The 15,446-nt window shown below is 37.8% G+C and overlaps 1 protein-coding gene across 2 annotated transcripts in view; it reads right to left on the bottom strand.

Moving 5' to 3' along the window:
* LOC126366726 (cAMP-specific 3',5'-cyclic phosphodiesterase) overlaps positions 1–15,446 on the bottom strand; it is a 480,018-nt gene that overhangs the window by 320,886 nt on the left and 143,686 nt on the right. The window lies entirely within an intron of this gene.

Genomic DNA, 15,446 nt, shown 5'->3' with positions numbered 1-15,446 from the left:
AGATTCCATTCGCCTATAATTCATTCAACGTGGAGATCGTAAAATAGTGGAATTTGTTCGTTGAAAAAAAAGTTATAGAGTAGTTCGGCGATTGAAAGCGACAAAACAATAAATCCGCCTATAATTATTTTGTCGGCGAATATTTCGACACGGAAAACCAATAATATACATTTGCGACCTTTTCATTATTGTTTTACTTGACAATAAATAAGCGGACAAAATTTCTATACTTAACAGACAAATAAACATGCTAATCTTAGGATTAGCATGTTTATTTGTCTGTTGACGAACCCTTAGGGGTTCGTGTGATTTACTGAACACAATTTTAACTATGAAAATATAAATTAACCAGTCGTAAGTGTATAGACTTACAATACACACTAATACACTTTTCATACTAATTTCACCGATGTAATTATTGTGGGATAGGGCAAGATGGAAGAGATTATATTTCTTCAATCCTTGGTTATTAAAAATGTTTTATTAATTTAGTACATTTTCCCTTTAAAAAACAACCGACAACAACAAAACATTCGGCAATCATCTCTTCTCTCTCGCTCAGTCCTCGCTCTCTCATCTTTTAATATAGAGCCGACCACTTCAGCCGATCAAGGTTACTTTGCCTCCGTTTTCCATATAATAATTTGTTCATTTGACAATCAACGAGTGAGAAAATTTTCAGTAACAAACAGACAAACATGCCGATACTAAGGGATAGCGAAACCTTAAAAAAATATTACGCATGGCACTATTTTAACAGTGAAAAAAGAAATTAAATTGAAAATACCTATGTATTGATTTCTTGAGCCACGCAACAAAACTTTTGATTAGTCGATTATCTAACGAGTTGCAAAACTTTGTTCTTTCTATTTTTCTTACCAGTCATGTTCCCTTTGTTGTTCACGTATAATTGGTTTACTTAATGTATAACTTAACAATACCAAGTTTTATATTCAATTTAACCCACGCCTTTTTTCATTCATTTCATTTTATTCAATTTAACCTTTTTTAATCGAAACTACAGTTTAGTTGTACGCACTTACAATTTAAGTCGTGCCAGTCTACGTAACGTTGAACGTTCATTAAAATGATTGCATATTCAACTTTTGTTGAGTTATTTACGAGTATCTGTTATTTAAATCTCATCACGTAGAGAACGTGTTACTCGTAAAGTATGTTTCATTTTTTTTTTTTTCACTGAAAAATAACTTTTTTTTTTGTCGTGACTTATTGTAGATTTGCCGGAGATGGCATTAACTACTTGGCCGGACAAATGGGGAGCCCTGAAAGCTCTCACTCAGTACAACGTTTAAGACAACAGGCCTGAGGGTGCCCAGTTGGGCGCGAACCTCGGCTCAGGGCGTCGTCTGAGAGGAAGAATATTTGAAAGGATTAATCGACCCTAGTGCATCGATAGCAATAAGCGCTGAATGAGGGAAATCGTACCACGCCGGCGGGGTCGTTATTGGGGTTCTGAAGTGTTTGGTGTCGCGAGCTGATTGGCCGCCTCTATCGCTAGAGTAATCGGGTCGTCGAGATCGTATATTACGTCCTTCGGACGCCGATACTTTTGAGTACCATCCCTGAGCGGTATGTATTCAGTGTACAAATGTTCCATTTTGGTCTATGTCAAAAATTAAACTTCTTTGGAACATGAAAAAGTCAATTTCTACTCTTCTCTTACCTACTTCTCTTACTTACTCTTAATCTTCTCTTATCCTAGTCCTAGCTTAAACAATGACACCTACCATCGATCACAAACAGAAAAAAACATAATTAGTTAATTATAAAGAAGTCTCTAATTACTCTCACTTAGTCTGCCTTTTATTATTAGTATTTATACATATTATAGTGTAGCGTGGAGCCGTGGTAGCCCAGTTGGTAGAACACTTGACTCTCATTGTAAGGTCGCAGGTTCGAATCCAACACGGGCCTAAACCAATGATTTTCTAAATTGTGTTCGAATTCATGTTTGGATCAGGAATGATTATTACGTGCTCAGCGGTGAAGAAAATCATCGTGCGGAATCCTACATTCCCGAGAAATGCGTTTGGTATGACCTAACCTGTATGGGGCTGGTTTTCCCTTAGCAGATTTTCTAATCTGCTAAGGGAAAACCAGCCCCATACCTTCTGGTCAGACAGGCAGTCGCTTCTGTAAAATAGTTGGACCTGTCAAATCTTCGGCTTAGGTAATCGCGGATCGTGTGACAACGGGATAACGCTAGGGAGGTGATGACATATTACTTATAATGTGATAGCGACCTTGTGAATAAGAGGGTGATAAAACTAACATCTACCTAGACTTATCTCAAGTTTATGTTGTGTCGACGATGCGTAGTTCATATTATTTGAAGAGGTTTATTACTTTATCTAGTTTATCCCGTTATTACAAACATAATAAAACCGTAACGACCGTCTGCCACACGATGGTACGAAGGGCGGGTCGTGGCGTCACTGGTATATGCAGTACAAGACGAGCACCATTAATATTCAAAGCAAACAATATACAGGGTGTAACGGAACGGGGGTATCAACCCGAAGTGTGCCTACTCTGTCACTATCTACAAATCACATGCGAGAGTATTGGCCGCCTAAATTCATATTTGCATTAGTTATGAGCAATTGAATTCCAGGTCTTCATGTAATAAATTCAAATTTGCACAACACTACGTAGCAATCAGCTGTTCAAGGTATTTAACTTTTGAGTGAATAGCTACCACCTCTTTTATTTATGCCTGCCCTAGTAAAGGGTAAACGTGCCAGTGATGGCCATATTAATCAATATTTTTTAAATTGTTTTGTTTCATCCTTGTGAGGCCAAGATTTCCAGACACAATAGTTAAAAAAACAATGGGCATGGTCCCGGTTACTGCTTACTGATGTAATAAGTAGTCGTTACATGAGCCATGTCAGGGGCATTTGGCGGCTCAATAATAACCCTCGCACCAGGATTGACGAGGTTGGTTATCCACCTCACAACCAATAGGATAGAACAAGATGTGAACATACATAAATCACGGCTTTATCCCTAATGGACCAGACAGAGCTACAAGTAATTACACATATCTAATATCACACTTACTGCGCTACTGAGATGGGCAGAGTCACTTTGTTGTACAAGTTTTGTCCAAAAATGTAGTCGATTACCTACATTAATAGTTGATAAAGAAATGTACTTTACAATGCATCTCGTCTCCTTGTGTAGTATGCTTTATTTTATGATTACGTAATATCAGGCTCCCTTAACACCGTCATCCAGGTCAAATGGGCATCACACTAGCGGCGAATGCGTTCATGGCTAGCTAGGTACGGGACAGTTTCATTAGAATACTTTCAGAGTTTTGCAGGCCCTAAACAACTACTACTACTCATACACAGTTACCACCAATCACTGACTAAGGTGTGCAAATACTAACACCTCACTTTACAATGGATCAAAGGACACAGTGATTCAAGAGGTAACGACGCGGCGGACGAGTTGGCCAGAAGGGGAACGGGAGGTAACAGCCATCGGTCCGGAACCGATATTGCCGATCTCATTCGGACAGGTCCGCTCGCTGCTACGAACGAGAGCAGCCAACAAACACACCTTTTTTTGACGTGACTTATCGAAGTTTTGCCGAAAATGACATTAACTACTTGGCCGGACAAATGGGGAGCGCTGAAGGCTCTCACCCGGTACAACGTTTAAGACAACAGGCCTGAGGGTGCCCAGTTGGGCGCGAACCTCGGCTCAGGGCGTCGTCTGAGAGGAAAAATATTTGAAAGAATTAAACGACCCTAGTAAGTCGATAGCGATAAGCGCTGATTGAGGGAAGTCGTCGACCACGCCGGCGGTGTCGGTATCGGGGTCCTGAAATGTTTGTTGTCGCGAGCTGATTGGCTGATTCTATGGCTAGAGTAATCGGGTCGTCGGGATCGTATTACATACTTCGGACGCCGATGCTATTCAGTACCGTTCCTAAGCGGGATGTATTCGGAAGCCGCAACTACCAGGGGATTTGGTTGGTGCGGAGCAGAATCAAAAAAACTAATTTGAGCCATTGGGCAATGGTTGGCAGACTTAGGTCAATGTGCAGATTTTCATTGCGATGGAACCACGAACGATTTTGTATTTCCTGTAGACGGTGGATTTGAGAGAGACTCGCGTGAGCGAAAACTACCCCTGCATAGGTCATGATCGGACGGATGCAAGTCGTGTAGATTCCAAAGGGATAATTTACTACGCTTGTTAAGGAGACAATGAACACGGCCCATTACGAACGTGGCGCGATCGCGCACACGTTTGATATGGGCCTTAAAAGTAAGACGTCTATCTAAGACTACGCCGAGATATTTGACTTGCTCCTCCCAAGGGATCGGCTTGCCAGACATCTTGATGACTTAAGTTGACAGCGTGACCGTGACGTATTATAATAGCCCTTTGAAAAGTACACCGCTGCACTTTTCTCCGGGTTTACCTTGATTCTCCATTTGCGAAACTACTTGCCCAAGGCATTGGCGCGTTGGAGAATTCCGGTCGTCATAACTCGACCACGGCACGATGAATAGATGGCTGTATCATCCGCAAATAAAGCTAGTTCGGTATTAGGGTATTTGGGAATGAACAAACACACCAGACTATGAACCACCGTAAATAAATGCAGGCAGGCTAAGATGGCACTACCCAACATCAATAGTTGTCTCTCCAAAAGAATTCTAAATGTGAAGAGGTCTCCACTAATACAGGTAACAGCTGCAGGTAGCAGGTGTAGCTGTGTGGTCACGGTGATATCAACAAACATCTGTTTACACTAGGTGTCACCGACAAGCCCCTGTGCAGAACCTGCATGGACGAGACAGCGGCCCATGTGCTACTGGAGTGTGAAGGAGCCGCCAACTACCGGGTCCGGCACCTTGGCCAGACGGGGTGCCTCCCTGAGGCGACCGGCAACGTCAGAGGCTTCTTAGAATTCCTTGGGGATTTACAACATAGTAAAAGCAAAATAAATTTCTCAAGTACCGTTGTGACTGCCTACCCCTTAGTGATACGGGCGTGATATTATGTTAGTATGTTCTGATTACTTATGGCTCTGCCCACCCCATTAGGGATACGAGCAGCTGCAAGTGATTGTGTATCTTATTAACGAGACATTAATGTTACGTTTACAACATAGTAAAGACAAAATCAATTTCTCAAGTAAAGTACCTACCTAACATAACTTTACTTTTACTATGACATGGTAAAAGTAATCTTAAAATAAGTACTTTCGTACAATACAATAATACTTTATTGCGTACAAGGAATTAAAAACACATAACAGTATTTTTTTAAATCTTTCTATCGTGTGGGTTGTGAGGTGGATTACCAACCTCATCAACCCTGGTGTCAGGGTAACTATTGAGCCGCCAGAGGCCCCTGACATGACTCATGTAATAACTACTTTCTTACATGAGTAAGTAGTCACCGGGACCAACCGTGCCTTCCGAAGCACGGAATTGCAAATTGCATTGGGACAGTTAATGGGATTTATACCCTGTACCAGGATGCCAGGGCTCGCGAATAGAAAAAGGCACGCTAGTGTTTCAAACTATCGATAGTTCAGTATCGATTATCGATCATAATCATTTTCAACTACGATTTTGATTGGTAGAAATAAAAAAATAGCTTTTCAAAAAATCTAAATCCATGGACTTTTGAGTTATTGAAATTCAGTTTAGACAATCAGCCCACTCAAAATAACCATACTATCGGAGTGTAGCAATACTACTGACTGAGGGCAAAATTATCGATAGTTTGTTATTAATCCGCAACGATACTATCGATTGTATTGCACTTAGGTAATAAAATCGAAAATGTTCCCACTTTCCGAGTTATCAATAGTCTTGCTATCGATCGACTCTCGGTCGGGATAGATTATCGATAGACATTTTTTGATCGGCAAGCCCTAGTGCACCCGAAATTCAAAATGGCGGTGCTGTTAAGGGAAAGTTATCATTAACCATGATAAAAAATATTTTTTTTTTTTTGTATTTTTTTTCCTTCCTAAATTGTAGTCGTGTATTATCCAACAGTGAACAATAACATCACGCCTTTTTCCCATTGGAGTAGGCAGAGACTGCGGAATTTCACTTACCACTACACGCTCGTATCGCTACATGCCCGTACCAAACATACATACATAATATCACGCCTTTATCTCTTATGGGGCAGACAGAGCCACAAGTAATCATAACATAGGTACATAAATAATTATCATGCTCGTACCGCTAATGGGATGTTCTTGTGACTCTGCCCACCCCATTAGCGATACGGGCAGAGTGATAGTATGTCTTATTATTGACAGATTAATTTCGCCTTCTGCTATTGCGCGGGATATTTGCGAAGAAACGTGGCAATTCTGTGTTAGTGCCAGAGTGTGAGCGCGGGTGATCCTTATTAGATAAACGACTTTTTTACTTTTCTAGGTTCAAAGTAAAATACGTACCTACTTTCATAAAATACAATACATTCATTCATTCAAACAATACCATAAAAATATTTTATTGCGCACAAAGAAATAACACACCCTTAAGTACCAGGATACTAGCATTCGAAAGAGATAGAAACATGCACACGAAAGTAAACTGTCAAATTATTTGTCAGTGCTTGTTTACTATCTGTGGAGTGAAGTTCGAAATTTGGATTTGTTGTGATAACTGTGATCAGTGATAGTTCGAGGTGTCTTTGAGTAATGTAGGTTATTATGAAATGATGATGTGTGTGGGTGCCGGCGATGGCAACTTAAGTGAAGCACGGAACTTGTATCAGCGATTCATAGAAGGTAGACCAGCTGATGAAGCCAGGCAACTGCCTTCACTGCATTGCTTCAGGAAAATGGTCAATCGCCTACTGCATTTAACGGGCTCTTTCCACGCGTCATCCGAGACTGGCCGCTCGGCGACCCGTGATCCGGAGTTTGAAGAAGCCGTACTAGCCGTGCAGCCAACCCAAGGACTACCACGCGAACCTTACCACATGCAACGTACGCCCGAGCTAATTCCTGCTGATTATTTACCTCGTGTGGCATTCTGAGAATGGTACCGAGTTCAAGTGGAAAGCTCACCAGACTTTGCTTCGAAAGTGTTGTGGACAGATGAAGCGGCAGGTCTGTGCATCGAACGGGGATGACGACATTTCGAACCTTTCTTGTAAAACGTAAGTCTAATTATTAATTACCTACCTACTTACCCACACTTTCACACTTTTTTTCCTATTTACTATTAAATTAAATACCTTACCTAAACAAGTAGGTAATTTTAACTTATTTTACACGTCATAAAATAATGTGAGAATAGTTGTCAAAGCAAAATGACTCCAATTATTAGATGCTTTAGTGTCATTCTTGTTTGTTACAGTCGCCGACGTGCCGCCGACTCGGATTGTTCCAATCGGCCGCCGACTCCTTTTGACGTTGCCGCCAAAGCCGCCGCCCGCTCGAATTTCGTACCTATCGCGGCCGTGCGAGCGCCGCGAGTACCAGGCGACCAGGACGCGCTAGGAGATTTGTGTAGTGCCAATATTTGAGTGGATTAAGAACAGTGACCTCAATAGTGCTGTGCCGTGTTTTTTACATGCTGGAAATATTAAAATATTTTTTTAACTGAAATTGAAAAAAATATCAAAAGTGTTTTTTTTTAATTGAAATTTTGCAGATAAGATCTACATAAGGTATAGTTTTGTCCCCTTTCGGCTTGATACCCCCCTTCCGTTACACCCTGTATAAACATGAAATATAAACAGATTGAAATAGACTGTAATATTATGTAGTACTCGTGTATACTGGGAAGACTGTCTGATTTAACCTACCAGGAGCGTATTTTCCAACTATAGATTCCAAACAGCCAAATCTTAGCCAGCATTATGGGTACATATGCACCAGGTACGATTCGAGGCGGGCTTTTTAATTAAGGTTTAGTTTAAATGTTTATTGTATATAAATTATTTTATTTTGAGTTCTGTTTATTTGTTTTAGTTTTATTTAATATTATTTTTGTTTTTGTTTCATATTTTTGTTCTGTAACAGCCAAATTCAAAGTAACTAAAGTATAGTTTGGAAATAAAGAAAAAAGTAGAATTTGTTTTTAAAACTGCCCCGGTTAGATATACAGCTTTTAAAATAGATTTTGGAAACTGGAAGCCCGGTTCACTTACGTATATACTTACGGATATAAATCCTGTACAACTTTGATTTGGCGATAGACACCTACTAATAGTAGTCGACAAAAAAAAACTAAATTAATAATAACAACTAGCCATGTGTGTTTCAGACACAGTAGCTTACACTAATACTTACTACATAATAGCTTACTACTCGTATACTAATTTCGCCGATGTAATTAAATATAATATAAGTGTATAATTATCCTTTAATATAGAACCAACCACTTCAACCGACCAACTGAACATAGCGTCCGTTTACCATACAACTTGTTCCGGTATTTTAAGTATTCTGTAACCAAAATAGTGAATGTGCAGTAAAATAGTTTTTCCTCCACTATAAAAAATAATTTCAAACAACACGTGGAAAGAATGTTATAAAATATGAATGTGCCACACTGGACAGAGGTGACGTGATAATTTAATAGGACCGAGGGATATAGTTTAATAGAAATGTCACCATCATCCTCCTGCTCTTATCCAACACTAAGTGGGGTCGGCAGAACATGTATTCCTCTTCTATCCATTTCTGCCAGTCGTCATCTTGGTACACACACCTCAGATTTGTAGAAATATATTTAATGATTAAACGAACTTACCTAAGTGAAGTTCTATCACAATTATACGAATGCTTCGTCCGAAGAGATTGGTACCTAGGATAAAGTAAGAATATTCACACATGTAGTAACGCCTAGTTTCTACCACTCTGATGCACTTAGTTGAGAGGGTGGAATGTTGTTTACATTTCCACATTTTTATAATTTGTTTGAGGGTATTTCTCTCTCCGTGCCGCTGGCTCGATCGTCGCGTCGGGCGGTCGTCATTCGTTTGGAGTGATTTCCCTGAGATTTGATGTTTCCAAACCTTCCAGCTGGGTATCCAGGGAGGGTGGGTGGTACCAATCTCTTCGGACGAAGCATTCGTATAATTATGAGATTAAACGAACTTACCTGTAAGTGAAGTTCTATCTCAATTATACGAAGCTCCTTGTTCGAGAGGTTTTAAACAGTGTAGTCTACGTCTTATGCTCCAGCATCGTCACAATTTTCAAAGCTCATATCCAAAGCTAAAAAAAAAAGTTAGTTTCCCGCTTCCTGAACGCAGCTGTCAACTAATGTCATTATGTTTAAAGCATGTTTCATGGACAACTCCATCACCTGTGGAAGCTTTAGGGCGGGATATTAAAATTGAAGGGAGGGAGTCCTCTCGAACAAGGAGCTTCGTATAATTGAGATAGAACTTCACTTACAGGTAAGTTCGTTTAATCTCATAATTATACTCGCTCCTTGTTCGAGAGGTTTTAAACAGTGTAGATGTTCAAAGTTTAGTTGGGAATGAAACATTTAAATTGAAACGAGTACCAATAATATGATTATTCATTAGTGAATAAAGTACATTGTTATCACGAAAGCTAATTAAGCTGCCCATGACTTTAATCCCAATAAAGGCAGTGAGAGGCACAGCCGTCGCCTGATAAACTCAGCGCGGCGTTCCACCAAACGTTTTGATATTATCATGTAAAAAACAATAAGAATAATAACTGTTCGCTAAACAAGTTTCACCAGTTCTCAAGAATGGAATCGATATTATGTATGTTATATAATATATGGTTATACTATACTGTACTAGAATAGATACATAGTTCTAAATAATTAAGTTGAAGTTGAGCAAGTACATTAAATACCTATTTCACATTACTATCAATTTCACAACAAAAGAACTACACAAGAACAAATTTCTGAATGAGCTCAACATCAAGATTGGCTATAAGAGCCTCACAGGGACCTCACCATAGAGCACATTTCCGAAGCTCTTGAACAACAACGATAGTTATAGTCGAAAGGACTGTGAGACTTCATCATATAGTATAACACTCATTTTTCATTGGCATACCAAGGGCTACAATAATTATCAAAGTTACACATTATTTGTTTACATACATAAAAGAAGAAGAAATACATAAAGAAGAACGGGTAATGACGAGGGCACCCAGACACAAGATTGATTGTAACATCCTGTGCTAAGTTGGCAATTGTTGTCGACATTGAGTAGTTAAATGAATCCTAAGACAACATGTCAAATTGATTAGAGAAAATACAAATATAAGTGCAAGTAAGAATTTCGATACATTTATTCAAATGACCTTTTTCATTAAAATATTCAGAACCACTGAACTAAACTTTCCTCTTTATTATAAGATATTGTTAAATGAGGCTGAAAGTATAAAGAGAGGAAGTGCATTTACATTATGTACTTGTGTGATAATTATCTTCGTAATAATTAAGATTTTGTTTTTATTAAAATAGATTACCTGAGCCCAAGTTATTGTGTATTACCTAATATCGACCATATGGGCTTGGTAATAATATTTAGTATATTTCTTTTATGTGGTAATAATAAATATAACTTGTTGTGGATTTTTTTCCTATTCCTCTATGCAACCTTTCACCCACCAATCAGATGATAGAACAACGTACACACAACACATTAACACACGTAACATTGTTTACGCAGCTATCTCTTTAGTGTAATAATTATTGAATTTGCTTTTAGGACAGTAATAGTGACGTCCTATTATTTACTGGAAAAAATAAATAAATGAATAAAACATATTTTACCCTTAGGTGTGCAGTTACATATAAGGATAACATTGATTTATTAATTATCGGTCGTGTAGGTATATTATCATCGTTCGTAAAAATCATCCTTTCCTTTAACCTAACTTAACATGATCCTGTTGTTTGCACAGGGATTCACTTCTCGTACCCATCCTGAAGATTTAATATGTCAGGTTATTTAGTGAAGGGACCTGCCTGATTTACGTTACAACACTAACCGAAAAATAAGATAAACATATATTTATCATGAAAATATTATTGTTACTTCTCCACTGCAGTTTGGTTCCGATTGATTAAGTGGAGGGACATTATTGTTGTAATTTTTATATTAATTGTAAACTGTGTTTTGGGCTGATCAGCAACAACATAATAAATCTACAACAACATAATTTAGAGAAAACGCTAATGGTGATGTAAGTTATATGTTACTAATGAACTATTTTTCCTTCCTTTTCACCTATGAGTTAATAATAAAAAGGGCAACTATTCTATCTAACCGAACTAGGTATCAATATTTTACAATTTCGAATGTAATACTTGAAGGAAATTTTCATTGAAGTTATAATATTATCAGGTAGGTACCCCAATTTATACTGAGATTAGTATTGTTATTCCTGATTAACAAAGACAGGATTTGAATCCCATGTCTTAATGATAATGCTAAAACTTTTAGTGATAGACATTCGGAATTAATTTTACCAGAATTTTGAAAAATATATTTGCTTGTGCAAATTTTCCCATTATAACTTTATAGGGAATTCTTCCTCCTCATGAGGTACTATTCTTAAACGGCCTTGCTGCCTGGGCCACTGTTGATACTAATGGCTGTGAGACTGCTAATACATCTGGTTGTAGCTCTGCTACTACTGCTGGCTGTAGGGCTGCTGGTACTGCTGGTTATAGCACTGCTGATCATGACTGGTTGCATCACTGCTTTTATTGCTGGCTGTGGGGCGGCCTGCTGATACTGTTCCTTGTGGGCTTTCTGTTCATGCTGTTGGCTGTGGGGCTGCCTGCTGATACTGTTGTCTCTGTTCCAAAGATCCTGTTGCTATCTCGTTTACTCACTCTTCGGGCAATGTTATTCATTATTATTTATGTGCTATTTGAATTTTATGATGTTGGTTGAAAGAATTTAATAGCAGTATTCTCTAACCATGTCTTGTGTACAGTTATCTCTTTTGAAAGTAATCTCTGACATTACATACTTTGATTTCTAGCACAGTTGAGGTTGATTAATAGAACAGAGGCTTTTAGGTTTTGAATTGTCGGTTATTTCTTCAGAATTTGTACTCTCATTATTTTATAATAATCAATTTGACATAATAGTCTATTGTTTCTCAGCATTAGTCTAATCTTGAGTTTCAACATGGGTAGGTAAGCCCCGACAATTCAATGGTTTATCTTCGATTCCTCAAGTGACAAACCAAACATGGAAATAAAAGTATAAAAAATAGTTGGTCTATGTTCTAGCTATCTACTAGCGTTTAGCAAAAGGCGATACTTGTAGTGGTAGCTTTATGTTATTTGAGTTGATACCATCAAGTCCATTGTCTATCCTCTAAGTGATAGCTCTAGGTATGGAAATGAGAAATAGGTATATAGCGCTTGCTAATGCCGACCATAATCGTGGTAGCTCTTATATTAATAGGGTTCATACCATAAAGTCCATTGTCTATCCTCTAAGTGATAGCTCTAAGTATGGAAATGAGAAATAGGTATATAGCGCTTGCCAATGCCGACCATAATCGTGGTAGCTCTTATGTTAATATGGTTCATACCATCAAGTCCATTGTCTATCCTCTAAGTGATAGCTCTAAGTATGGAAATGAGAAATAGGTATGTTAGCGCTTGTCAATGGCGACTTTCTTAGTGGTAGCTCTTACATTCATTGTGTTGATACCTTCAAGTCCATTGTCTATCCTCTAAGTGATAGCTCTAGGCATGGAAATGATGAATAGGTATATTAGCGCTTGGCAATGGCGACCTTCCTGGTGGTAGATCTTTTGTTAATTAGGTTGATACCATCAAGTCCATTGTCTATCCTCTAAGTGATAGCTCTAAGTATGGAAATGAGAAATAGGTATGTTAGCGCTTGTCAGTGGCGACCTTCCTAGTGGTAGCTCTTATGTTCATTGCATTGATACCTTCAAGTCTATTGTCTATCCTCTAAGTGATAGCTCTAGGTATGGAAATGAGAAATAGATATGTTAGCGCTTGTCAATGGCGACTTTCTTAGTGGTAGCTCTTACATTCATTGCATTGATACCTTCAAGTCTATTGTCTATCCTCTAAGTGATAGCTCTAGGTATGGAAATGACAAATAGGTATATTATCGCTTATCAATGGCGACCTTCCTAATGGTAGCTCTTATGTGCATTGTGCCTTTAAGTCCATTGTCTATCCTCTAAGTGATAGCTCTAGGTATGGAAATGTAAAATAGGTATATTAGCGCTTAGCAATGGTCTTAGTGGTTGATTTTTATGTTAATAGGGTTGATACATCGAGTCCATTGTCTATCCTCTATTGTGATAGCTCTAAAGGGAAACAAATAGTCTGTCTATTCTCTAGTCAGACAGTTCACTACTAGTGCTTAACTAGGTGACTCTCCAAGTGGTGTTCTCTTGTTGGTTAGGTTGGTACCAATAATCATCACCCATACGTTGGAAGCTTGAATTATAATAAGATTAGAGTAATTTGGAAGAAATTGCTTACTATAATAAGGCTATCTTTTGCCTGTACTCTCTTAACACTCTTTCTGTTTTTATTGTTAGGGTATATTATCATCATCTTATATTGTAAGTATCATTCGGAGAAGATAACATTATTAACACCACTTAACAGAGACTGTGAGAAGGGATTATGTACTGTTATAATATATATAATATCATTTTTAAGTATGGTTATCTTGTAGTAAACCAATTATAATCCTCTAAATGTTTTAAGTGTTATCTTGAATAAGTTATGTATCTTGTCTACCAATGGTGTAGATGACCTCTGTGATATTGAGTACTACTGTGTCATAGGTACTTCTTGATGAACAGGGTAAACATGAAGTGCTTCTGTCATCTAATTATCTGAACTTGTCAAATTATTTCCGAGTTAATTATTTACTTTTCTATGCCATTCTGCGGTTATATTTCACTGGTTCTCTTTGTTTTATAAAAAAACTGCTCATTTCATTCGCTGATAGTAAGTTATCAACCGCAACATAAGCCAAGAACACAATTACAAAAAGAAACAAAAATTTTTTTTTTTGACAGATGAAAATAAAAACGCGGCAATCAGGGACTGAAGACAAGGCTTAGGCCTATTTTGATCGTGATTTTCGAATATTAAATTACTAAAGTCAAGACTGTATAGTCCTGAGATCTTTGCCTGCCTTATATAAGGCGAATTTAAACAACATCAACATCGGAATAAAGTATAACTTTTAAATCACTGTTATAACACGAACACGATACAATTTTAATATTATTATTATTTCTGTTAATAAAACTAGTTACTTTTATTAGTAATAAGAACCAACTTAAGTTACTTCTTCGAATGTTAGGATTATAAAATTATAACCTCAAAAAAAAGTAATTTGTTTTCGACAATAAAAGGAATTAAATTGAATTGATCATAATTATATCTTCTCTTGTTTTAGTAGATGGATAATGTTAAGACTTACCAGTATAATCCACGTTTTGTTTTATCAAAAAGAACTTACGCTCGTCGTCATCCACATTTTTTCTTTGGTACTGTTTCTAGCTTTTTTAGAGAAAAAAGCACTTGATTATGTAAGTAACAGATTTTTCGCACTATATCAATCATGTTTTTGTATTAAATATTAGTTTTCAATTAGTTTATTTACGGAGGCGAAGTGACGCGCCGGTGCACAAAAACCGTAATGACATTAGTTGACAGCTGCGTTCAGGAAGCGGGAAACTAACTTTTTTTTTTAGCTTTGGATATGAGCTTTGAAAATTGTGACGATGCTGGAGCATAAGACGTAGACTACACTGTTTAAAACCTCTCGAACAAGGAGCGAGTATAATTGTGATAGAACTTCACTTAGGTAAGTTCGTTTAATCATTAATTATACTTCATGCTTCGTCCTCGAGATTGGTACCTAGGATAAAGTAAGAATATTCACACATGTAGACCTTGAGAGTGTTTTGGAAACATCACATTTTGCTGTTAAGAAAATAAGTTTAATAAAATAAACCTTTTTTGTATCTGAATCAACTTATTGTTTATTTCGGCAATTACTTAGCAACTTATACGTTTACAAGTACAAGAATTTTCCTATATAATTATGCAATTCGTTATTAAATGATGACATTATGAAAAAAAAGTTTCATAGATTAACAATAGCCCTCGCCAGCGCCCCATCGTCCGTGCTCACAATGTGCCGGTTGTAAAACCTTGCGAACGTGGCGGAGTTGTTACTCCAGCCAGCAGTCTGTCGTATCTGGTCAACGCTTACCCCTTGTTGTAGAGCGCGGGACGTTGAGGCGTGGCGGGTGCTATGAGCTGTGAAGATAGAGACGTCAATTCCTGCATCTTTGAGTGTGGTCTTAATCCACCGACTCAATGTTTGAGTTGTTACTGCTTTATGGGGCTTTTTGAAGCTTACAAAAAGTCTACTAGATTTACGTATGG

This window comes from Pectinophora gossypiella, chromosome 5 (assembly GCF_024362695.1).
Source record: "Pectinophora gossypiella chromosome 5, ilPecGoss1.1, whole genome shotgun sequence".
NCBI lineage: Eukaryota > Metazoa > Arthropoda > Insecta > Lepidoptera > Gelechiidae > Pectinophora > Pectinophora gossypiella.
This window is presented reverse-complemented; position numbering and strand designations above follow the sequence as displayed.